This window comes from Micromys minutus, assembly GCF_963924665.1.
Source record: "Micromys minutus genome assembly, chromosome: 4".
Taxonomy (NCBI): domain Eukaryota; kingdom Metazoa; phylum Chordata; class Mammalia; order Rodentia; family Muridae; genus Micromys; species Micromys minutus.
This window is the reverse complement of record NC_137973.1, coordinates 24,315,968-24,340,308: the sequence shown is the minus strand read 5'-3', so window position 1 is coordinate 24,340,308 and position 24,341 is coordinate 24,315,968. Positions and strand designations below refer to the sequence as shown.

General features: G+C 41.6%; 2 pseudogenes across 2 annotated transcripts in view; one reads left to right on the top strand and one right to left on the bottom strand.

Moving 5' to 3' along the window:
* The window catches only part of LOC308419637 (nucleophosmin-like), a 506,796-nt pseudogene that overhangs the window by 392,971 nt on the left and 89,484 nt on the right, over positions 1–24,341 (top strand). The gene's annotated exons all lie outside the window — the stretch shown is intronic.
* LOC308419560 (acyl-protein thioesterase 1-like) lies at positions 6,091–6,750 on the bottom strand (annotated as a pseudogene). The gene has a single exon. The product of its transcript is annotated as an acyl-protein thioesterase 1-like (transcript).

Genomic DNA, 24,341 nt, shown 5'->3' with positions numbered 1-24,341 from the left:
AGCCCCAAGGCTCAGGAGTCATTGTAGAAAAGAGAGCAGAAAGAGTGTAAGAGCCAGCAGTCAAGGAGGAGCAAAGAAAAACAATGTCTTCTGGATCCCGCCGGACTACTGTATCCATGAACACATAGCAGCTATTGTGGCCTGCACAAGTCCTGTAGGAGATCAAGCCAGTGAGCAGTCCAGCACAGAGTAAGGAGAGGATCTTAAGCATACACTCCTAGCTGAGGAGCTATGGATAGTTGATGGCTGCCGGGGAGGGGGGGTCGGCTTTCTTTAAGGCACCCTGTGTGGACCCTGGTAGCATGACCAGGCCTCAGTGCATGGTCTCACATCAGTGAGTATATGGACAATACACACTGGACTCAGTGGGACATAAAAGATAAGAGGACATGAAGTTGGGGTGGTGGATGAGGGGGGTGGGTCTGGAAAGAGGGGGACATACTGGAGATGCATTAAATCCATGTGAAAATTTCTCAAAAATTCATCTTTTTTTTTTTTTTTTTTTTTTTTACAATAGAGGCAGTTAGTTTGGGTCCATGGTACATAAAGAATGAACCCTATAAGCCGGTAGCTTTAATCCCAGAACTTGAGTTTGAAGCCAGCCTGGTCTACATAGTACAGTCCAGACTAGCCAGGGCTACATAGTGAGACAGTCTCAAAAAAAAATCAAAGAAAAGAACTACTCTCCACATTTAAACACTAGCTTTTGCCAGCTGCACTGTGCTAGAACCAGCTGGAACAGGCTGTGAGACCCAGCTCTGCGCTGTCGCTTCCAAACTCTGTGTTCAGTTCTGATGCTGGGAACCTGCAGTCAGCCACCGTGGTGATATTTATAATGGAGAAACTGGAAAACACAAAACAACTGGGCCTTTGATCTTCCGAAGAGCCCACTGCTAAACAGTTACTTCTGCCATGGGGCAGCAAGAGGCCCACACCTGAGAGAGCGGTGGGGACAGAGTTGCACATTCATGGCTTTACAATTCGTACCTCATCCTTTGGGTTACGAGTAGAAAAATTGTAAAGTTATTTCTCTTATTTTGAGATCATAATACAGTTACAACATTTCTTTCTTATCGTTCTTCTTTTCAAACCGTCCCATATGCTCTGCCTTGTTTTCTTCCAAATTCATGGCCTCCTTTTCATGGCTATTACAAGCTTGTATGTATATGCCAATCCATATATTTTCCTAAATATACCCTGCTCAGTCTGTATAGTGTTACTTGTATGTATGTTTTCGTTGGCATTGACTAATAATTGCTGTGTTCTTCCCTGGAGAAGACTAATTCTCTCACAGTCAGCATTCCTTAGACGCCCGAGTTCTTTGTGTAGGACTATGGCATCTTGGGTTTTTCCTGTCCACTTTGGCCTGCCTGTGGTTGACCCTTGTTCAGCTCGTGTTTGAGCAGTCACATGGGTGAGATTCTGTAGCTACAGCCTCTGATATTACTGGCAGACACTACCTCACAACTCCCTGATCCTCTGGCTCTGAGTATAAATGGAGGGGGCTGTGGTTGGCCAAAGACTGCTCTGGGGCAGAAGCTGCTAAGCCGCAGCCACACACTACAACAGTCATGCAGACCATGGTATGAGAGGGGAGGTGCTACCTGTGGCAGACCTGGCCCACCTCTGAGAGGTCCAAGGACTTGTGGGAAATTAGTCAGCGTCACTCTAAACAGGGTTGAGAAGACACGGCTGTTTGAAATCTACTGAGGAGTGTAGCCATTAGGCGAACAACATCAGAACGTGGAATTGGAGTTAAAGAGGCCAATGAATATTCCATGGATGTTTTCCCACTAGTGCGGCTGGCGTCAAACAGTTAATATTTGTTCAAGCTGGGACTTATGTCAAATCATCATCATTTTTATTTTGGTCAGGGTACGAAGCAGTGGGTTTCACCGTGGCATTTTCATGCATTAAATTATTACACTTTGTTCTCATTCATGACCCACTGCCCTTCCCTGCCCCACTCCCTCTCTTGCTAGTCCCTTCCCTCCCCCAATAGTCCCTCCTCTCTTTGCTTTCAGTTTTCTGCTTTTCATTTCTCTAAGCACCTTCCTCCTCCCCTCTCTGTAGGAAGCGGAGGAAGCCTTGAGTGCAAAACTCCTCCTCGAGCCTATCTTCCTCCTCTCAGAGCCTCCTGGTAAACATCCAGAGACTGCCTGTCTGCAGAGATCTCCTACCCTACCGAAACTAGCTTGTCAAGAGAACCTCTTATAAGCATCACCTGTCAATATAAAAGTCTATGGCCAATGAGCTGAGGCAGGAACTGGGAGGTGGGACACTGGATGGAAGGGAGAGGATTCTGGGAAATAGCGAGAGGCTTGAGAGATCTGCCCAACACGGAGGAGACTGTGGGAAAGCAGCAGGCAGCTGAGCTGAGACTAGAACACAGAGGAGATTCACTGCGGACTTGAACACACGAAGCTGAGGAGAGGTAACTAACCATGTGGAAGACATGATGGTTTAAATGGGTTAAGTAAGTTATGAGATAGTAGGGGGAATGAGTCAAAGCTTGTGGCCTAGGCATTTGTTAATAAATAGTCTCAGGGTTGTCATTCTGGGAGCAGGGGTCTGAGAGGAAAAACAGGATTTCTTTTTAAACCCTAGTTAACCATCCCCCACCGTACTATATGCAACAAATACTCTAAGGTTTCAGATCAGGGCAGGAGTAGAAATGGCTCCATTAAAGTACACAAGGACCCTTGACCCTAGGTTTTCTGTATCCATGTGTCTGTCACTTTTTCAATGTCCCTGTCCTTTGTTCATTCTAACTGGGCTTAAGTCTTATTCAACAAGAGCAACATCCTAAGTCTATGCGCCAAAGAAAGGCAGTCATAATACGCCAAAGAAACAATTGCATCAACGTCCAACTTGGTGGTCCAGTGAATTTTTATTGGGGTTTTGATGAGGGGTTACTTGTATCTACATGATCTAAAATCCCACCCCAAAAGTGGGGGGGTGACTTAGAAAGCTACACCCAGGGGTTCCCTGCACAACTTACAGGCAGCTCTACAGATTCTAGAAATCTTTCAAAAGCTCCTCCCCTCAGTTTCCTTCCCCAGCAGATGTTTACTGTCTGTACCTCTGCAGAGGGCCTCTTCTAAATCTTGTGTGTTTCAGCTATCCCAGACATAAGAAGGCTATTTACCTCCCGAGTCTCACAATCCACCCCTCCCCACCTCGCCACCTCCTGGAAAAAAAAAAATGTTTCAATTCAGAGGAAACTGCTACACAACAAGAATTTTTCCAGAAATAGATATTTTTCTAGAGGCAGCACAAATGGTCTTTTGAAATTCCATATGGATTTTAAGTATATTTTTTTTTCTGGAAAAAAGACTGAATTTTGTTAGGTATTGCACTGAATATATGTATTTCTTTGGATTGCATGGGCATCTAAACATCATTAAGTCTCTTGATTCTTGTGTTAGTCAGAAATCTCTAGAGCAGCAGAGCTGATAGATCTGACTGTCTGTCTGTCTGTCTATCTATCTATCTATCTATCTATCTATCTATCTATCTACCTACCTACCTACCTACCTACCTACCTACCTACCTACCTACCTACCTACCTAGCATTTACAGAAAGGGATGTATTAGAACGACTTCCAGGCTGAGGTCCAGCTTGTCCAACAATGTCTAATGCTGTACCTCAAAGTCCTAAAAACACATGTATAACCAAGCCCCAAGCCAGCAGATGGCAAGAAAAAACAAAGATCAGGACAGAAATGAACGAAACAGAGAGTAAAAATAGTACACAAAATTAATAAAACTACCAAATGCATTCTATAAAAAATGGTTCTTAGAGGACACATGACTGATTAAATCATGAGGCAAATGAAAGGGAAAAGTGAGGAGCCTAAACCTAATAGGAGTAGAGATGGAAAATGGAGGTTACTGCAGATTCCGGTGAAACCCAGAGAGCATTTAGAGGCAACTTCGAACATATACTAAAATAGCTTCGAAAATCTCTAAGTAGATAATTCATAGACATGTATAACATGTCAAAATTAAATCAATTGGGTAATAAAAACTAAAACAGACCTGTAATAATCACTAAGGATCAGGCATTAATAGAAACAATCTCCTAACAAAGAAAGCCAGGAAGAGTTGCTATGGAATTACACTAAGCCTTTAAGGATGGCTTACATTAATGATTCTTAATGTGTTCTATGAAACAAGAAAGGGAGGGATGGTACTGAATGCATTCTAGAAAACCAGCATTACCCTAATGCTCCAAACTGGATTTGAGCGAGTGTGCATGTGCACATACACACACACACACACTCAAAGTAGCCACCAAATTTTCTGATGAACATAGATACAAAAGTTCTGAATAAAATTCTTGCCAATTGAATTCAAGGATACATTAGGAGGATCTTGCACGATGACCAAGGAAGTTTTGTTGTAGGGATTTATGGTGGGTTCCACACATGTAAATCAGTAAGAGTAATTCAGTGTACAAATCTACTTAAAGGACAGAAGTCACATGATCATTTCAATAGACATAGGATAGGTCTTTGGTAACGTTCAACATTCCCTCCTGACAAATGTCCTGAAAAACTAGGGATACAAAGAACCATATGTTATCCTAATAAGCATACACATGATTAACGTGGCTTCTGAGCTAAACACTGAATGAAATGAGAAAGCTCAGAGGCTTTCCTTTAAAACATGGAATGCATTCGTTCATTCATTCACTCATTCATTCAATATGCATTTGAAGTCTTAGCAAGAAAACAAAAGAGAAAAAAACAAAAGGAGCTCACACAGGAAAACAAGAAGTCAACTCGTCCCTATTTACACAGGACTGGCCTTTGATGGAAAAAAAAAAGGAGGTAATAAAACCAGCACATAAACATCATTAGGTTTTCTGTATGCCAATAACAAACTTGCTGAGAAAGGAACTATGAGGAAAAAGAAATCCCATTTACAATAGCTTAAAAAAAATTAATGGCCTAGGAATAAACCTAGATAAGGAGGTGAAAGGCTTCTTCATTGAAAATCTTAAGGCACCAAAGGAAACGAAGAAGAGGGTAGACTATGAAAGGACTTCCCACCTTCACAGACTGGCAGAATTAATATAAAAAAGTAGCCATGCTACTTATCCGTAAGTCTAATATAGTCCCCCAAATATTCTAATAATATCTTCACAGACCTAGAAGAACATTTCTAAGATTAATGTGGAAGCATAAAGACCTGGGAGAGACCCCAGAACGCTGGAGCCCCAGATGCTGAGGGTCTTTTCCTGACTCACCATCCTCTTGCACCACAGAGCGACTTCGAGAGTCCGACATCGGGGCACTTTACCCATCAAGTCCACACAGCTGTGGTCTTTCAGTTTATAACTTCCTCCTCCTCAGACAGGTCTCACGATGGTACTACATTTGTTGTAGATGGCTCAGTCCACTTTCAGAACTGTTGCTTGTGTCTTTCCACAAGGTTTACTGGAAAGCATTGTTTACTCTTCAGCTTAGCTATTACTCCTTAAAAAACAGATTTATTTATTTCATGTATATGAGTACACTGTTTCTATTTTCAGACACACCTGAAGAAGGCACCATATCCCATTACAGATGGCTGTAAGCCACCATGCGGTTACTGGGAATTGAACTCAGGACCTCTGGAAAAGCAGCCAGTGCTCTTAACCACTGAGCCATCTCTTCATCCCCAACTACTACTCCTTTTATTCCCACATCTTTTCTTTTTCTTCTTCTTATTCCCTTAGCTATTTACTTTTTAAAAAAGATTTATTTACTTGTTATATATGTAGCTGTCTTCAGACTCACCAGAAGAGGGCATCGGATTGCATTACAGATAGTTATGAACCACCTTCTGGTTGCTGGGATTTGAACTCAGGTTAAGAGCAGTCAGTGCTCTTAACCACTGAGCCATCTCTCCAGCCCAGCTATTTACTTCTTAATTATAACCTTCCATAGTGCTAACTATGGGCCCTAATATATGGAAGATCTCAAAATCTGTGGACCTTAACTAACAATATCCCAACTTTTCCCTCCTAGATATATTATCCACCACTTTTTTTTTTTGCATTTCAATGTCAGTGTAATATTTATTTTTTATTTCCTCCAACTCTTAATCTTGAGTGGGAGGTAGGAGCTTGACACCTATCATTTCCTGCTGGCATGAGCTGGGCATCATAGATTTTGAAGGTTACATTGGCTGGATTTACCAATGCCTTTAGCCTTTCAACAGTAAGAGAACCAAACATTAGGGAACCAAAGGGTCACAATCTCCATGGCACTGGAGCATAGAAGTGTCTCGGTTAGCACCATGGATGGGCCCCTGTGAAAACGAAGCCCGAAGTGGAAGCCAGCCACTGAGTGCAGCGACACCAGCCAGTTTCTGCTGTGTGGTGAGAGTGGTGTGGTGAACGTGCCTCCCTGAGAAAATCCTCCCAAAATAATTCTGTTAGAAGGAATGTGATTCTGCACCTCTTGATCTATCAAGGCTTTTACAGTTTCTGTTGCCTGTTTAATTCCAGATTCATCCTCCTGGGAATCTGGTAAAAGTCCAATAATATCAAATCAAGAAGACATCGACATATTCATATTTAACGAGACTTGCATAACAGGTACATGTGGACTTGATGCGAGAACTTTTGATACCTGCAAAGGCTTCTGCCCATCCATGCCCAGTATCTCCCAATCCGCAAGGGAAAATAACCTCAGCAGTGGCCTTCCAGGCAGCGGGCACAATGGTGGGCATCGGGGCGAACATGTCGTTGCCACACATCTACCGGCTGGTGGTCCAACTCTTACTCTCATTAACTAAGATCTGATCTCACTCCATACTATTAGCTCAATTAACAGTTACTGAAGCCAAAGGGGCCATAGTTACTCATTGGGTATAGTACAGTGCCAAGGTGGTAAAAGCGAACAGCTGTGGTTGTTCTGAAGCAAGAGAAATGTAATAGCTAAAGCTGAGGTCATCCTGACTCTCAGGCATGTATGGTACTTATAGGGACGTTTGCTAACATGCATTGTTCTACTTTTGCAACCACAAGGCTTTCTGCTCATTGGTCAAATAGAAACACCATAGAGACACAACTGTGCCCTACTCTTGTTAAGTCTATATCCTATCATGTTTGCCAAGAGTCATTGTAGCTACATCAATGGGAGCTACCAACACTGTGTTTTTATTTTATGCTTTACCGTTATAAACCCTGTGCTCACTCTTCTTGGGGATGCCTCTAGATTTATAGTTATAAGAGTATGTGTCCCCTGTCAGGTCTGTGTGGCTCAATACAAATTTCAAATTCATAAAGAACTCCTCCTAGTCTCCTTCTCTTGGGTGAGAATAGTCTGGATACAAGAGCTCTAATATTTAACATCCTATTTAGGGAATAAGCAAGAGAGATCTACAGCAAGAGAAACCCTGGAGCATGTACAAACTCAGGGGATCAAGCAACATGGTATTGAATGATGAATGGGCCCATGAATAAAAAACAATCAAGAAGGAAATAAAAAAAATTCCTAGATTCAAATGAAAATAATCTACAATAAACAGAAATTAAAAATCTCCCAACTAAAGAGGGAAATAGGAAAGGAAGAAACATTACTAAACTTTTAATGAAGCTGGTATTACTCTGATACCAAAAGATAAAGATTCACCAAAATAAAATTATAGACAGACCAGTTTCCCTGACAATATTAGGCAATATTAGACAATATTAGACCATATTACATTAGTACAATACTTGCAACTTAAGTTCAAGAACACATCAGAAACGTCATTACCACAGTGAAGTTGAATTTATCCTGGAAATCCAGGGATGGTTCAGAATATAATAAATCAATAAATATGAATTAAATAGACATATAGACATAAATCATATGGTCAACTTGATAGACCTAGAAAAGACTGCGACAAGATCGAATATCCCTTGATATCATTTTTATGTCTAAGAGTACTCTATCTGCATGTATGCCTGCATGCCAGAAGAGGGCATTGGATCCCATTACATATGGTTGTGAGCCACCATGTGGTTGCTGGGAATTGAACTTAGGACCTTTAGAAGAGCAGTCAGTGCCCTTAACCACTGAGCCATCTCTCCAGCCTTTCTTCAAAACTTTTAATATCTGTTAACATTTACAAAATCATGACGAAGGGAGAGAGACAACTAGCTTGCTTGAAGAGGAGGCTGAGGATCCAAGCTAGGTCACTCTAGGCTGCAAATGGGGTGATCCACCAACAGGTCCTATGTTTTCTCAACAGGAATGAACTGAGGCTGAAGGGGAAAGAGATGGAGACAGATGTGAGACCTTGTCCTAGAGCAGAAAAGCAAGCATTTCACACTGTGGTATTCATGCTTGGAACGCAGTAGGCTACACTGCCTTGAAGCTGTTCTGTGGAAGAGGGGTCCGGCTAGACTTCTGGAGTCTGAGCTGGAGAGTGCTGCACTGGCCTGGGCTTCCCCACTGAGCAAGGAGCATTGTTAGTGTGTGTTCCTCTTCTGGCTTGGGGGCTCCTTTACGGGTTCATTGCCACTAAACAGAGGCCCTTTGAGGTCCTGGGTATGTCTTAAATCTATGCATGGAGTTTTATTACCAGTTTTCATTTAAAATATAAAAAAGTTGGATGAGAGGAACAGTGTGGGAGGAACCTTCTTATTGTTCCTGGGTATTATTTCTTCCTCCTCTCTGAGATGCTGCCTGGCCCTGGGGGATCTCAAGTGAAACTTTATCTCATAATGGTTCTTAGAGAACCCTAGGAAACGGAGGAGGTGCCCACTACTTTGGAATGTTGAGCCAGTTTAGGAGAGTGTGTCTTGTGGAGTAAGATGCAGGCTCAAGGAAACAAATGTGACTGTTGTAAAGGAGGAGTTTCCAGATCCTGGTGAACTAAGATTCTCAGCATTCAGATTCAGGAAACTCAGCGACAACCTTATTTTATAAAAGGACAGACAGTTTTCAGAACTAAAAGGTTCTATGCAAATATGATATGGTTGGTTATGTTCGGTGTTTGACAAGTACTCTGTCACTGAAATGAACTGTGTGTGTGTGTGTGTGTGTGTGTGTGTGTGTGTGTGTGTGTGTGTGTGTGTGTGAAAGGAGAAATGAAACTGTCAGGGAAATGGTGAAAAAGAGAAGCACCGAGTCAGAGGGTGGGGGTGGAGAATGCTCAACACACAATACATTCTTATATAAAATTTTACAAAAGAAAGGAAACAAAATAGTAAGACCTCATGAACTGAGTGGTGGGAAGGCTTTGACTGTTATATTAGAAAGGACCCCAGCCAGTAATGAACGTCCAGGGAGCTTCATGAAGCTCAGTGGATTGGTCAGAACACATTTGTGAAATAGGATTGTGGAACAGTGAGCTTTTCAGCTTCGTTTAAAATAGGGAGCTTTTGTGTCAAAATGGAGAACATTCCATTTCTGGATGCTCTTTAGCTGGAGAAATATATTAAATGGGATCTATAACAGGCCCTTGGACATTGCTCTTGCTGAAAGGCACCAATTGCTCTCTTGGGGCTGTGAGGTGACTTGGAACAGAGTGAAAAGCCTGGCTTTCTGGACTTCAGTTTTCATTGGTTTGTTCTTTCCTCCAAACTCTGGGGCAGACTGGATAGGTAACTTAACTGGACAGGTAACTTGGGCATGCTAATTACCCAAGGAGTGCCTGTCTGAGCAGCTGTGTGATACACTGCTGTAATTCTAGACACGGGAGACTGAGGCTGGAGAAAGAAGGTAACTGTCTCAAAAATGGTGATACTCTCAGCTCTCTTCAAGACTAAAGGAACAAAGATGAGAGTAATCAAAGATTACTGCCACACCCTCATCAAGACTCTAAATCTGTATTCATCTCAGACTTCAGACACACCAGAACCTACAAACAAATCACCCCATTATGAGATAACCCAAATAGGAGCAATCATCTAATGGGGAACAGGATTGCTCCCTTAGCAATAAGGACTTCTTTGGGCCACATGGCTAAATCAGACCTTAGAGAATGTGTAACTCTTGGACCAAGATGGCTTACTTATGCATGCTTCTCATCCCTGTCTCAATTCTTCCTCTACTTAAAGTTAAAACTCATACCAGAACCATGAGGGTGGGCTGCAGTGTTGTATGCCTCTCTGAATAGCTGTTTTGATAAGCTCACTTCTTGCCTTTCATCTTACTTTGCTTTCTTGGGTAAGTGGCTGAACCTGGCATGTTGAACAGAGGCCAGGCCTCTGGTCTTAGAACTCTAGTTACATACAAGGTTGTCTCCAGGGCATTGGGCTTGGAAGATTGCAAAAGAAAAATGGAAGACTAGAGACTCCTACCTGCACTGTAGCCAACATCCAGGCTTCTGTCAGGATTTGTGCTAACTGAAACTATGGACAGATCCATTCTGGACCTTTTCCATGCTACCCCACTAGGTACCCAGACTTCCCATTTCCTCCTCCAGGCCTGGGTCTCACATACTGTGCCTTGGCTTACTCTGACTAACTTTCTATACCACAGCCAAGCTCTTGGGTTCTGCTAGAATCTGCCTTGCCCAAAGTTCCTGAACCCCCAGTTCCTTATTAGGCCAGCTCTACAACCTCAAAGATGAAACTTCCAAAAATATCCAGACTGTCCATGTCTTCCTCCTGGGTCTAGCCTAGTGAGTATCATTGACCTCCTTATTTACACCCTTTCCATAGTCCAGAAGATTTAGCCTTAGTCTCTTAATTTGTACACCAGCATAGTCTGGCTTTCCCTGCCTTCACTGTAAAGGATCCCTAGACAGGATCCTCTCACTACATATCTTCAAACCACAGGACTCTTTTATGCCACATCAAACCTTTTCAACCAGATGGATCTACCTGTTACTCCATGATTGAATCAGGAAGCACATCCTGTAGTCAATCTCAGTCCACCTGACTTTAATTCCACTAGGCCATTTCCAACATCTAGATCCAACCTGTACCCACCTCTTCCCTTTCACCCCATTTTCTGTCTATAAAAAATTCAAATTAACAAAGGAGGTTTACATGCTGTACTCATTGCTATAACAGTACAAAGAATGAAGCCACTATCTTCTCTCTAAAATGTACCAGTTTTGCAGAAATGTTTGACAATGAGAATTACCTAGATGAACCCTAGAATGCAGAATTTAAAAGAGCCATCATAAACTTTCTCAAAGATCTCGGGAAGTTTAAAGGTAAAACAAAGAACCAGCTCAATGAAATTAAGAACAATGAGCTTAAAAAATAATTGTTTGACTGATGTTCAAGAAACCACAAACATAAGGCTGATGGGAATGATAAAGATACTCCAAGGCTTGAGAACGAAATTCAATCAGGATATAGAAATGTTGAGGAAGACTCAATCTGAAGTGAAGATGGAAATAAAAAAGATAATAATAGCTCAAGCATAAAACTCACAGTAGAACTTTACAAGTCAAATGGATCAAGCAGAAGATAGAATATCAGGTCTCCAAGACAAAGTAGAGAATTTAGACCAAGTGAATGAACACACACACACACACACACAAAAATGAACAGAACAACAGAAAAAGATTACACAGAAAATGGAGGACACCATGAAAAAGCCAAACCTCCAAGCTATAGACATAGACGAGGAGAAAAATCCCACATCAATAGCATAGGCTGGCTCTTTAACAAAGTCATAGAAGAAATACCTTCCTCAAACCAAGGAAAGACACATCCATACAAATACAAGAATCACATGGAACACCAAATAGACTAGACCACAAAAGAAAATCCCCACAGCATATCATAGTTATAACAGTAAGTGCATATAATAAAGAACATGTATTAAAGGTAGCAAGAGAAAAATGCAAGTCACATATAAAGAAAAACTGATCAGAATAATCTGGAGCAATGCATTCCAAGTCCTTAAAGACCCTGATGGCTAACCTAGAATACTATACCCAGCAAAACTATCTGCTGTGATTGAAGGAGGATAAAAAAAATCCATGATATAAATAGCCTAAAAAAAAATCCAACAAACATCCAACAGACCAAACTTAAGGAAAATACAGAGAACATTATTTTTGGCTTAGGAGAAGAATTGACAAAGCTAAGAGGCAGTGGAAAGACATATGAAGGCCCATAATTAAACAAACAAGCACACAAACAAACAAAACAAAACTACCCCCAAGAACTCAAATAACATGATGGCCATAATTAACACTCATATTTAAATAAATAGTTTTAATATTAATGTTTTAATTTTCTAATGAAAAGATACAGACAAACAGATTGAGTTGAGGAACAAAAATTCATCTATCTGTTGTTTCCTAGAAACGTTTCTTGGTTTTAAAGATAGGTACTGCCTTGGAGAAAATGGGTAGACAAAAGTATTTCAGTCAAATGAGATCAGAAAAGCAATCAGGCATTAATGACCTTATATCTGACACAGTGAACTTCAAACTAAAACTAACCAGAAAAAGATAAATTATTTTAATCAAGGAAAAAGTTATATAAGAAGACAGTAGCATTCTAAACATACATGTATCAAAATCAGGGGAGCCCGATTTTGTAAAAAAAAAAAAAAAAAAAAAAGTACTAAGGCATTTAAAGCTACAAATTAACTATGATATGCTGTGGGGATTTTCTTTTGTGGTCTTGTCTATTTGGTGTTGCATGTACTTCTTGTATTTGTATGGGTGTGTCTTTCCTTGGTTTGGGGAAGCTTTTCTTTTATGATCTTGGCGAAGAGTTGGGATTTTTCTCCTCATCTATACCTATAATTTGAAAGTTTAGCTTTATTATGGTGTACTATGTCAATTAAAAGTAGGTGATTTCAACATTCCACTTTTTCCAATAGTTAAGCCATCTTGACAAAAACAAAATAAAAAGTAAGAAAACCAAACCAAGAAAACCAAACAAAAACCAAAACCCGAGAAACATCAGCATTAATTGATATCATACATCAAATGGACACAATATATCTACAGAACATTCTACACAAACATCAATGAATATACATTCTACTCAGCAGCATATGGATACTTTTCTAAAATAGACCACAACCTGGGACACACAAAAATATTACAAATTAAAAATCTTTAAAGTTACTCTTTTTTCTTATCTAAATATAGTGTAATGAAACTTAGAATTCACAGCAAGATAACCTCCAGTGAATACTCATCCTCATGAAAATTAACTCATCACTTGGCAAACTATTGATATAGAGATAGAGACAGAGATAGATAGATAGATAGAGAGAGAGGGGGGGGAGAGAGAGAGAGAGAGAGAGAGAGAGACACGGGGTAGGGGGAGAAAAGAAAGAGGTAGAGGGAGGACTCGAAAACTTCTACACATACAGCATCACTCAAATACCCAAACCAGACAAGAACACAACAGCAGCAGCAACAACAAGAACAATGACAAAAGAAAAGTACAGGCCATTATGGATGATAGACACAGACTCAAAAACACTAAACGAAATACTCACAAACAGGATATAAACATACGTTAGGGAATAGGTTGGCTTTATCCATGAAATAAATATAGGGATGGTTTAACATAGGCAAGTCAATAAAAGTAGTAAACCATATAATAGACTCAAAGACAAAATCATTTGATCATCCTAATAGATAAAGAAAAAGATTTTGACAATATTCAACATGGTTTCATAATAAAAGTCGTAGAGAATATAGGGCAGGTTGGAACATACAACACAATAAGAGTTGTATATAAGAAACCCATAGTTGATATCATCTTAAATCAGTGGTACTTAACCTTTGTAATGCTGTGGTTCTTTAATACAGTTCCTCATGTTGTGATGACCCCTACCCATAAATTATTTTCATTGCTACTTCACAGCTGCAATTTTGCTGTTATGGATTATAATGTAAATATCTGATATGCAGAATATCTTTATGTGACCCCTGTGAAAGGGTTGTTTGACTCCCAAAGGGGTTGCAACTCACAGGTTGAGAACTGCTGTAAGAAATAAAGGCTTGCAGTAACCTCACAGAGATGAGGAATGAGACAGGGATGTCTAGCATCCCCATTTATTTTCAGCACTAGTGTTATAAGTAATAGCTGGAATAATTAAGCAAGAGAAAGAAAGTAAAGGATCCAAATATAAAAGAAGTCAAACATTCTCTATTTACAAATGGCATAAAAGATCCCAACAAAGTTACAACAAGCAAAGATCAGCAACAAGCTGCAAGGTGAACCAATGCAAGAGCCTCATCAGTGAAGACTAGCAAAGAGGAGCAAGAACCAATGCAAGGGCTTTGTCACACTGTCTTTGGGGTTATGTTTATATTTTTTCTAATCATCATGTGCCCTTTCATGTGTCTGCTTCAGCAAAACATCCTCTCACCTGTGTCTGCTTTAGCAAAACATGCATGACATAACTGAGCTTCCAAAGAAAGTAGAAATTTCCACTTCACCAACCAATAACTTTTATATATACCAATAACAAATCTGTAGCAAAGGAGATCATGAATTCATTTCAATTCTTAATATCCCCCCCAAAAAAATAAAATATCTAGAAATAAGCCTAACCAAAGAAGGGAAGGACCTTTACAGTGAAGACTTTAAACTCCTGAAGAAAGAAATAAGAAGGACACTAGAAAATGAAGATATCCCATGCTCTTGGGATGATAGAATTGACATTGTGAAAATAACCATTTTACCAAAAGCTATTTACAGATTTGATACAATCTCCATCAAAATCTCCATCCCACATTTCACATCAATAGAAAATATTGTCCTAAAATTTGCGTGAAACAGCAGAGACTCCCAATGGCCAAACAGTCTTGAGTGAAAAGAAGAGAGTGGGAGTGGCCATAATTCCAGATCTTAGGTTATATTACAGAGCCACAGCAATAAAGCCAATGTGATATTGGCACAGACCAGACACCAAATACATAAGCTGGAGAAAATCTTCAACAGATGCTGCTGTGGAAACTGCATGTCCATATGCAGAAAAATGAAATTAGACCCATAACTGTCACCTTGCACAAAGCTAATTCCAAAATACACCAAAGGCCTAAACATAAAACCTGATAGAAAAACTGAAGCTGATATAAGAAAACAAAGTATGTTACATGTTATAGGTGTATGAAAGAATTTCCTGGACAGGACTCCATTTACCCAATAATTATGACCAACAATTGGCAATTGGAACTTCATAAAAGTAAAACAGTTCTGCACAGCTGATGAAATTATCAACTTGGTGAGGAGGGAGCTGTATATCTGAAAGAAAAGTTAATATCCAAGATATTCAAAGAACTCAAAAAGGATTAGAAATCAATAACAACAAACGACCCATTGCAGAAATGATAACTGACAAAGTGTTCTCGTAAGAGGGAAAAATGGTTAAGAAATATCTTTAAAAATGTTCATCTTCCATAGAACTGAGGGAAAAGAAAATCAATATGATTTTGAGATATTATCTTACCCCAGTCAGATTACTGATGGCAAAGATCAACAAAACAGCCAACAAAGAATGCTGGAGGGGATGTGGTGGAGGCGGGGCTCATGGTTGAACTGCAAAGGTTGATATAGCAGCAATGACTCACCTTCCTGCTTCTCCTGCTGTGCTTGCCTCTCTCCATTTCCCACCGTGATGGACTCTTATCTCTGTGGAACCTCAAGCTCAATTAAACTTTTATGAGTTGCCTGGTCATGGTGCTACCTGTCTGTCCCTAACAGCTTCACTATTTATCTACTTAACAGCATAGAAAGCATCACACAGGGAAAGAATGGAGTACTTGACAAAACTGAACAGAGCACTACAAGGTATTAAATCACTGGCTCCAACTGAGCCCAACTGACCCAGATAACAAACATCATCGTTTATCAATCGGTATCCATAAATGATTGCATTTAACCTTTATTGAAGTTGCTGTCAATTTCTGTATTTTCAGCTTTTAGCAAATAATACACATGGATTACTCTGGATCAGGGCTACGGAAGAGGACGTAAGGTTGTAGCTATCCATTACGTTATGTTGTAAAGTGTATTGCATGGGGCACCCATGGCGAATAAGGTTGATTGTTCTCTTAAAGGCAGGTTAAACTGTTTGAATGTACAATAGTCTATCAGTGTTAAGTCTCAAGTGACTTCAAGGTTTATTCTTAACTGGTTGTGGGTTCCAGCTAAAGTTCTAGCCTCTTAGAATGTAAGACTTTTCAGAGTACTGCATCCGTCCACATCCCAGTAGCCGAAGGCTTAAATAGAAAAGGGCTTACCTTCCCTGGGCAGGGAGGAGCTCCTCTGGTTGATGGCTTGAATTGGATGCATGCCTTCTGACTTGAAATTAGCACTGAAAATGGCTCTTCTAGGGTTTTGGTTTGTGAACTGTAGATCTTGCCTTGTGTCTATCTCTGTAGTCTCTCTTTGCCTTCTCTCCTCTACCCTTTGTAGGGAGCAGAGGTGATCAGCTTCTGTCTAGACAACGTGATGGTGATATGGATATGTAATGTGACTCAGTCAAAGCATGGCCACTCCCTGATGACCAAGCATTCAAATATATGAGCCCATGGGGACTATTCTTACTTAAACCACCACAGTGCTTTTGGCTAAAGAATGGCTCACAGCACTGAGTATGATCCCTGTAAACATCCCTGTGGAGTCTGGCAGAGGGTAGCCAAATCTGCTTGACTAGTCTCTGCCAAGACCTTTAGGGCCTCAGCTCTCATTATGATCCCTGGGAGGTTATTAGAGATGCAGACTCTCGGGTTCTACTTAGCTGAGGGTCAGCACCTGCCTGTCCAAGTACTCAGGTGATTATGATCACTTGGAGAGCTAAAGCCCTGCCTCTTGGTGAAGTCTTCCCCACCCAGATTTTCTCTCATTCTCGCTTGGGAAAGAGCAGGGTGCTTCTGAGTTTCTTGCAGGTTGTGTAGGATCCCACATTGCTCTCTTTACTCACTGTTTTCTTACATTTGCACAGTACTCTTTACAGCTCGAGATGCACTATGGAGTCCTGGGTGCTCCTGATCTTGACTTTCATACCAGGTGCTGACCTTAACTTCTAGACAATTTGAAGAGAGTAAATGCATCTGTGCCATAAGGAATTCATCATGAGTCCACTGTCCAAAGAGTGTGTGTGCTTCCCCGTTTGGTAGAGCAGTACAGAGGGCCACCAGGGTGACACCATGCCCCCCAGGAACAGGACTTCTAGCTACAGTTGAGCAGTATAGGGGCAGCAATAGCCATCAACAATGGTCACCGAGGAAGCCAGGACATATGACTTTCCCTAGGGATCGGTGGGAGCTCAGTAGGGCCATGAGACCTGGCCACTTGGCACAAAGAGTACAGGGTGTACTTAAGCCTCACTGCAGAGCAACCTCTCTCCCAAGGAAAATGCTAGGGTGCCCTAGCTGAGGCAGGAGTTGGAAGATCTGTGGATTCGTCTGTGAGGTGCTGAGGTAGCCGACTTCTGGAGCCTAGGGTCTGTGGTGCTTGTCAGCTTCATCTGAGCATAGATGACAAGATTCCTAGAGGATGAAGCATGAGGGTAAGGGCTCACACAAGGGAGGCTACAGGTGTCAGAAGACTCACCATATCTGTGGGGACCCTGAGGCTACCGCAGAAGGAAATGGAGAAATGTGGGCACTGTTTAGAGGTCTCTGTGTACAGTGAGGTCACCCACTGTCCTCCATCCTTTCACTTCCCCATGCTGCTGAGGGCTGTGAAGGGAAGGACACCTGCTTTGTATTCTGTTAGTCGTTTGGTCTTAGGTTCACGTTACACATTGTAGAGATACAGAGGTAGCATGGCTGAGCCTGGGTCTCTGGCCTGTTTCTCAACTGCGTGATGGGAGCTATTTTACTATCTGCTTATGGAATTACTGTGGAGATGTGTGCGTTTACATGCAGGCACAGGTGTGCTATGTATATGTCTGTATCTGCATAACACCTGTCATCTTCCTAGTGTGGACCATCTCTTTGTTCTCTTTTACCATCTTCATACATGCTGCAGTCACACACACTCGGGTGTACTTCCAAGGTAGAAAATATGTTTTTACTGAGAAATGAACCTAGTACATGCAAGCTGTTCAGTGGGCAAACTGTATGGTTGCCCGAGCATCAAGGCTTCCAGAAGCTACCGAATTTGATCCTGGAAACATTCTTTTTGGTAATTTACTATTACTATTTGGTAATTACTATTACTAATAAATTACTGAGGTAATTTATTTGACCTCAGGCCAATAACTGATGGTCTCTATGTTTCAGTTTTACCATCTACAAGATAGGAACAATAATGCTTACCTAATGGGCCTCATATGTATCACAGAAGAAAAGTGAGATGCAAACCATTTGACTTTATGTACGTTACAAAAAGACTGGGAAGCACAGTGGATAGAGCTACGCGCCACTTTCTATAAAGAATAGTCTGCTTGAGGACTTGGTTCCCCTTTTCTGGTCCTGGTAGGAGGAAAGCCAGACTCCCTCTAACTGAAGATTTATGCAGGTTTCAGTGAGACTACCAGCACGCAGTCATTGCCACAGCTGCACAACGTTCCCCTGCCTATGTTCTCAGGCTGTGCAGCACAGCCCCACAAGACAGTGTAGTGCCTGGTGTGTGTGTCACACCCTAGCCCTGCAACCTGTGATGGAGTGATCCCGGGTAGAGAATACGGGTCTTTAGATTGTGGATCATTCACGTGGGGAAGGACTCCTTAACAGTGGGAGTGTAATCATGTGAATTATTACATTCATACAAGTGAGTCCTTAAACTCAGACGCTTTCTTTGCTGTGGTCAGAATGAGGCCTGCCTATGAAGGTAAGAGTTGTAGCGCAATCGGTAATGAGGATGCAGGGAGTGGGAGGTGGGAGATGTCACTCCCCCAAAGCAGGTGGCTTCTAAAAACCAAAGCAGACAGGAAGCAGATTTGCCCCTCAGCTCCAGAGAGACACATTGCCCTTCTGAACCTTGATTTTTGCCAGTCACACTGAGCTACAGAGCCGCGAGTCTCCATTTCTCCATTTGTACTGCTTAACACTGCTGTTTGGGGTGGTTTGCTACCGTACTGATAGAAAGTTCTGTGGAAAGGAAGGTTTTAGGGACTGAGCACTCGTGTCTGCTCACCCTTTTAAGTTCCGGCTTGCAGTGTGGTGATTTCAGAGTGGGGCCTGTAGGGTATTCTGTCTGTGATGTAGTTAGTGCTCCTCTGAGGCATGAGAGTGATGATTTTGTCACCATCAAGAACATAAAGAAGACATTGATCTGTCTGCTTGCCACAAGGAGCTCCCATTAGAAACCTAACAGGCCAGGGCAGTGCAGTAGCCTTTAATCCCAGCTCTCAAGAGCCAGAGGCAGGTGGACATCAGTGAGCTTCAGGCCAGCCTGGTCTAGATAGCAAGTTCTAAGCCAGCCAGGGCTATGTAAAGAGAATCTACAAAAACAAAACCAAACAACGTCACCCACTGTTATTGGCATTTGACGGCTGCTGGGGATGAGAGTCAGTGTTCTTCAGGGACACAAAGGCAGCACCAAAGGGATGAGTGATGGCTTAGTACTGGCTGATGTGTTTTGTAAAACTTGGTATGACACAGCAGGAGGGAGTGCTTTAGTGGGTCCATGCTGAGGCATCCCCACCACCCCTGAGATACCATCCGCGTGACAGATCTAGTTTAAAATAAGGTTTATTTTGACACATGAGAAGGGGGATTGAGGAGGGAGTAGAGGCAGAGAAAGAGAGGGGAGAAGAGAAAGAGGAGAAAGAAGAGAAGAGGGTGGCCAGGAACAGGTAGAGAGATGGGGGAGGGGGGAAGAGGGAGAGACCAGGGAGAGACAAAGGTGAGAGTAAGAAACCAGTCTATTTATAGCAAGCCAGGCTCGTACCTGGCTGATGCTGGGTGACTTGTTGGGTGGAGCCTAGAAGAAATGCTAACATTCCTCCATTTTGGCTTAATTTAAAAACATGAAAAATTAGAAAGAGGTGATGATGAAGCAGGAATAGGGTCATTGTGATCTTCAGTTGCTTCCTGCTGACTTTGGGGTGATGTGTCTCTGGAAAACCTAAGAAAATGGGGATGTTGGTTAGGTCTTAGAGTTGGCTGTTTCATTGCTGTCCATGGTCTGTGGGACCATCCGTGGGTAGGAAAGTGCAGGCCCAGTAGAAGCTTCATCGCTGAGAGGAGACTGAAGTAGCTGTGGGTTGATTCTCTGGAGTTGTCCTGGATGTAGATTTTGAATAAGTGCCTGGACTTGGCAAAATGCTGAAAGACACACACACACACACACACGCACACACACACACACACGCACACGCACACGCACACACTGGAGGCAGAATAAAGTTAAGTAGGTTTGATAGAAAACCTTTTTCTCAGGTGTACATTTGAAACCCTTAGGCCTTGGCTGAGATGAGGGGAGACCCAAAACCAGGGAACAGGGAGGAATCTCACCCTCTAGAATAGGTAAGCTTAGGAACTTAGGCTATTGATTGGCAGGTGTAGTCATTTAGGTAGAGTCTAGTTGGTCCATGAGAGGTAGATCTGAGTGGCTTTCCTGGAAGTTGTAAATTTATAAAAGAGATAAATTTGTTAACAGCACAAACAGTCCTTAAGGTGTTTAGAAAAGACAAAAACCTTTTGTGGAGTAGAAGGGGCAAGAAGGAGTTTTGTTTTGTTTTTTTTTTTCTGTCTAGATGTATATTAATTTAGCATAATGGGAAACATTTTTAAGTTTACATTTAAAAGACAATCAAAGGAAACCAAAATTTGACCTTGAGACTATGAAAGGTGATTATGTAGATTTAGTATGAGAAACATTTTAAGTCTATAGTTAAAAGACAACCAAAGGAAACTTATGATTTGAACTTGTGATTAAAAAAGTGGAATGTTTTATCAGAGTTAGGCTATTTTTTTCAGAGCTGCATTTTGAACCTTTGATGTCTCAATGTAACAGTGGCAAAGTCAGGGGAAGACTTCTGAAGAACCGTATCTTAAACCAATGTTTATCACCATCTAAGTTTGTGTGTCCTCTAACCTTTGTAAGTATGTGGCAGAGAGATCATGAACCTTCCAGCTTAAGAATTCAAGTCATGGCATCACTGACATGTTTGTAAAACTCAGTTTGATGCAGCAGGTGGGGATGCCTTCATGGACCCATGCTGAGGCACCCTTCCCTGAGGTATCTGACATACACATATGATGAGTCCAGTGTAAGATAAAGTATTTGGGGGCATGAGAAGGGGGGTGGAGAAGAGAGTAGAGGCAGAGAAAGAGGGGGGACAGAGAGAGGAGAGGGAAAGAAGAGAAGGCTCCTATCTGGTTGTTGCTAGAGAACTGGTGGGCAGAGCCTAGAAAAAATGCTAACACTGACTGTTCTTACAGAGAACCAGGGTTGTCTTCCCAGCATCAACATGGCAGCTCACAACTGTAACTCTAAGATCACACAGTCATACATGCAGGCAAAACACTAAAACAAATTAAGGCAAAAAAAAACCCAATGCAGATAAAAATAAAAATAAATAAATGGATAGAAACATGGTAAGAAAAAAGAAGAAAGCCCCTGAAATTGAAAGAGAAAGGTGGTGGGTGGGAAATAGAGGGACTGCAGACAGAATCGAACTTAATCTGAATGTATCATATGTATTTAGTACAACATTTAAAAAACACAAACCAGGTACACTGAAACTATTAGATGAGAAAGTAGGGAAAACCTAGAACACATAGGCACAGGAGAAAATTTCCTGAACAGAACACCAATGGCTCATGCTCTAAGGTCAAAGATTGACAAATGGGACTTAATGAGATTGCAAAGTTTCTGTAAGGCTAAAGACACTGTCAAGAAAACAAAACGGCAGCCAACAGAGTGGAAGAAGATCTTTACCAACCCCACATCATATAGAGGCCTAATATCCAAGATATACAAAGAACTCAAGAAGTTAGACACCAGAGAATCAAACAACCCTATTAAAAATGGGGTACAGAGCTAAACAAAAAGTTCTCAGTTGAGGAATATCGAATGACGGAGAAACATCTAAGGGCATGCTCGACATCATTAGCCATCAGGGAAATGCAAATCAAAACAACCCTGAGATTCCACCTCACACCAGTCAGATTGGCCAAGATCCAAAACTCAGATGACAACAGATGCTGGAGAGGTTGTAGAGAAAGAGGAACACTTCTCCACTGTTGGTGGGGTTTTAAACTGATACAACCACTCTGGAAATCAGTCTGGTGATTCCTCAGAAAATTGGACATAGTACTACCTGAAGACCCAGTTATTCCACTTCTGGGCATTTACCCCAGAGACGCTCCAACATAGAACAAAGACACATGCACCACAATGTTCATAGCAACTCTATTTATAATAGCCAGAAGCTGGAAAGAAGCCAGATGTCCTTCAGTAGATGAATGGATAAAAAAATTGTGGTATATTTACACAATGGAGTACTACTCAGCTATCAGAAAAAATGACCTTATGAAATTCTTAAGAAAATGGATGCATCTAGAGAATATCATCCTGAGTGAGATAACCCAGTCACAAAAGAACAGACATAATATGCAGTCACTGATAATGGGATACTAACCCCAGAAAGCTCTGAACACCCCAGAAACAACTCACAGACTGTGTGAAGTTCAAGAAAAAAAGAAAAGAAAAGAAAAGAAAAAACCATGTTTCCTTCTTACACACCAAGAAAACTTTGACTAATTCCAGGTTACATCCTGTTGTACATGTACTTAGTAAGATCTTAATGCACACTATCAAACCTTATTTAAAAAAAAAAAGCCAAAAAAAAAAGAAGAAAAGAAAAAAAGAAAAATCATTATGCTTAATCTTTACACACCAAGAAAACTTTGACTATTTCCAGGTTACATCTTGTTTTACATGTACTTTATGCTCATTGTAACTAGTAATATTTTAAGGCATACTCTCAAACCTTTAAAAAAATCAAGTACCGACAAAAATGTATTCATATACTTTTATGCAAAAATGCTTTTAAAATTTGTACATTTATCTCTGTTTTTAAAAATAAAGTTGTTCAATTAAAAAGTAAAAAAATAGAAAAACACATGCAAATAATTAAATAAAGGTGAATAAAGAAAAGGAAGAAAGAAAAACCTGGCCATTATTAGTTCTTTAAGAATCCTGGGAAAATGGCTGAGTGAGGCCTATTTAACATATCAAACCTGGCCTCTGACCATCAGTCTCCTTTGGGTCTTACTCACCAGTACCTGCTACAGTCCTGGCTGGCATACCCCACCCCCTACCCTAAACCTCTCTATTGCTTTGCTTCCCTCCCTCCAGCTTCCCCAGTCTCCGGTGTCACCCAGCCATTTTGGCTGGCTTCTGGCTAGCTTTGCTCTTGGATGTCCGTTGGTCCCGTTTTCCTCTCTCACTCCACTCTTCCTTCTTTCCTCTTATGGCTGGGTTCAGTCGGCTGGCCGTGTTCAGTCTGGACTCTTCCAGATGCCTCTGGCTCTTCTCTCCCTCATATCTACGATAAACCTCTTCAGCCACATCTTGGAGCAGACATGTCCTCGTTTTCCTCCATCTGGTGCTGAAGCCGGAGTAGCAGGTATAAGTTCCTTTCCTGTCTGGGCGGAGCTGCCGATTTGGCTCCCCTAAGGTACGGATGGATCATCTGCTTCTGCTGGTTCCTGCCACCCATCGGATTTGACTCCAGATTCTGTTGTCTGCCTCTTCATGTTCTCTCCGCTTGCTCTCACTACCTGCCTCATGGGCTCAGTGTCTCTCTGGCTCCTGGTGCCTTCTATACCCTACCTGGGTATATCTTTTTGTCTCTTTGGTCAGCTACATCCACATAGGCATCTCTCTACTAAAGACACAGCGTCTCCCTTTCCCCAAAAGCCTGTCTCAGTCTGCCTTTTCAGCTGCTTTCTCTGCTCCACCTCAACTGGATAAATGTCACCCTGGAGCTGTCTACTATCATTACAAAAGCCACGGCAGTTTGCTGGGCTGCTCCTCTTGCCTTACTGGGCTCCATTCCCGTGGGAAAGAATGCCTCGTCTCTGTGATTTGGGACATTTCTCTCGGAGGAGTGTCTCAGTGTACTTGGGGACACAGGATTGAAATTCTTAAACCTCCTCTGTTCCATTTGTTCTCAGCTCTTTTCTGGAGTTTCCTTACCTCTCCCTAGAAGGTCAGTCCTGCAGCTTCCTTAAGCCCTCCTAGGCCTCATAGGACCCTTTCTCTTTTCCTCTTCAGACTCAGAGATTTTACTAGAGCATCACTACCTTACAATAAATGGCTTGGCCTCAGTACTTACTGCTCAATCAGCGGCTAAAGATGGCATGCTAGCTTTTCAGTTTTCTCCCATGGTAACAGCTTGTACCACTGCCCCTCAGCTAATCCCCAAATCTCTTACATCTAAGCTTTCTTTGCTCTACACTTTGAAAAGTCTCTTATCTCTAAAGTTTTTCTATAAACTCATAAACAACCT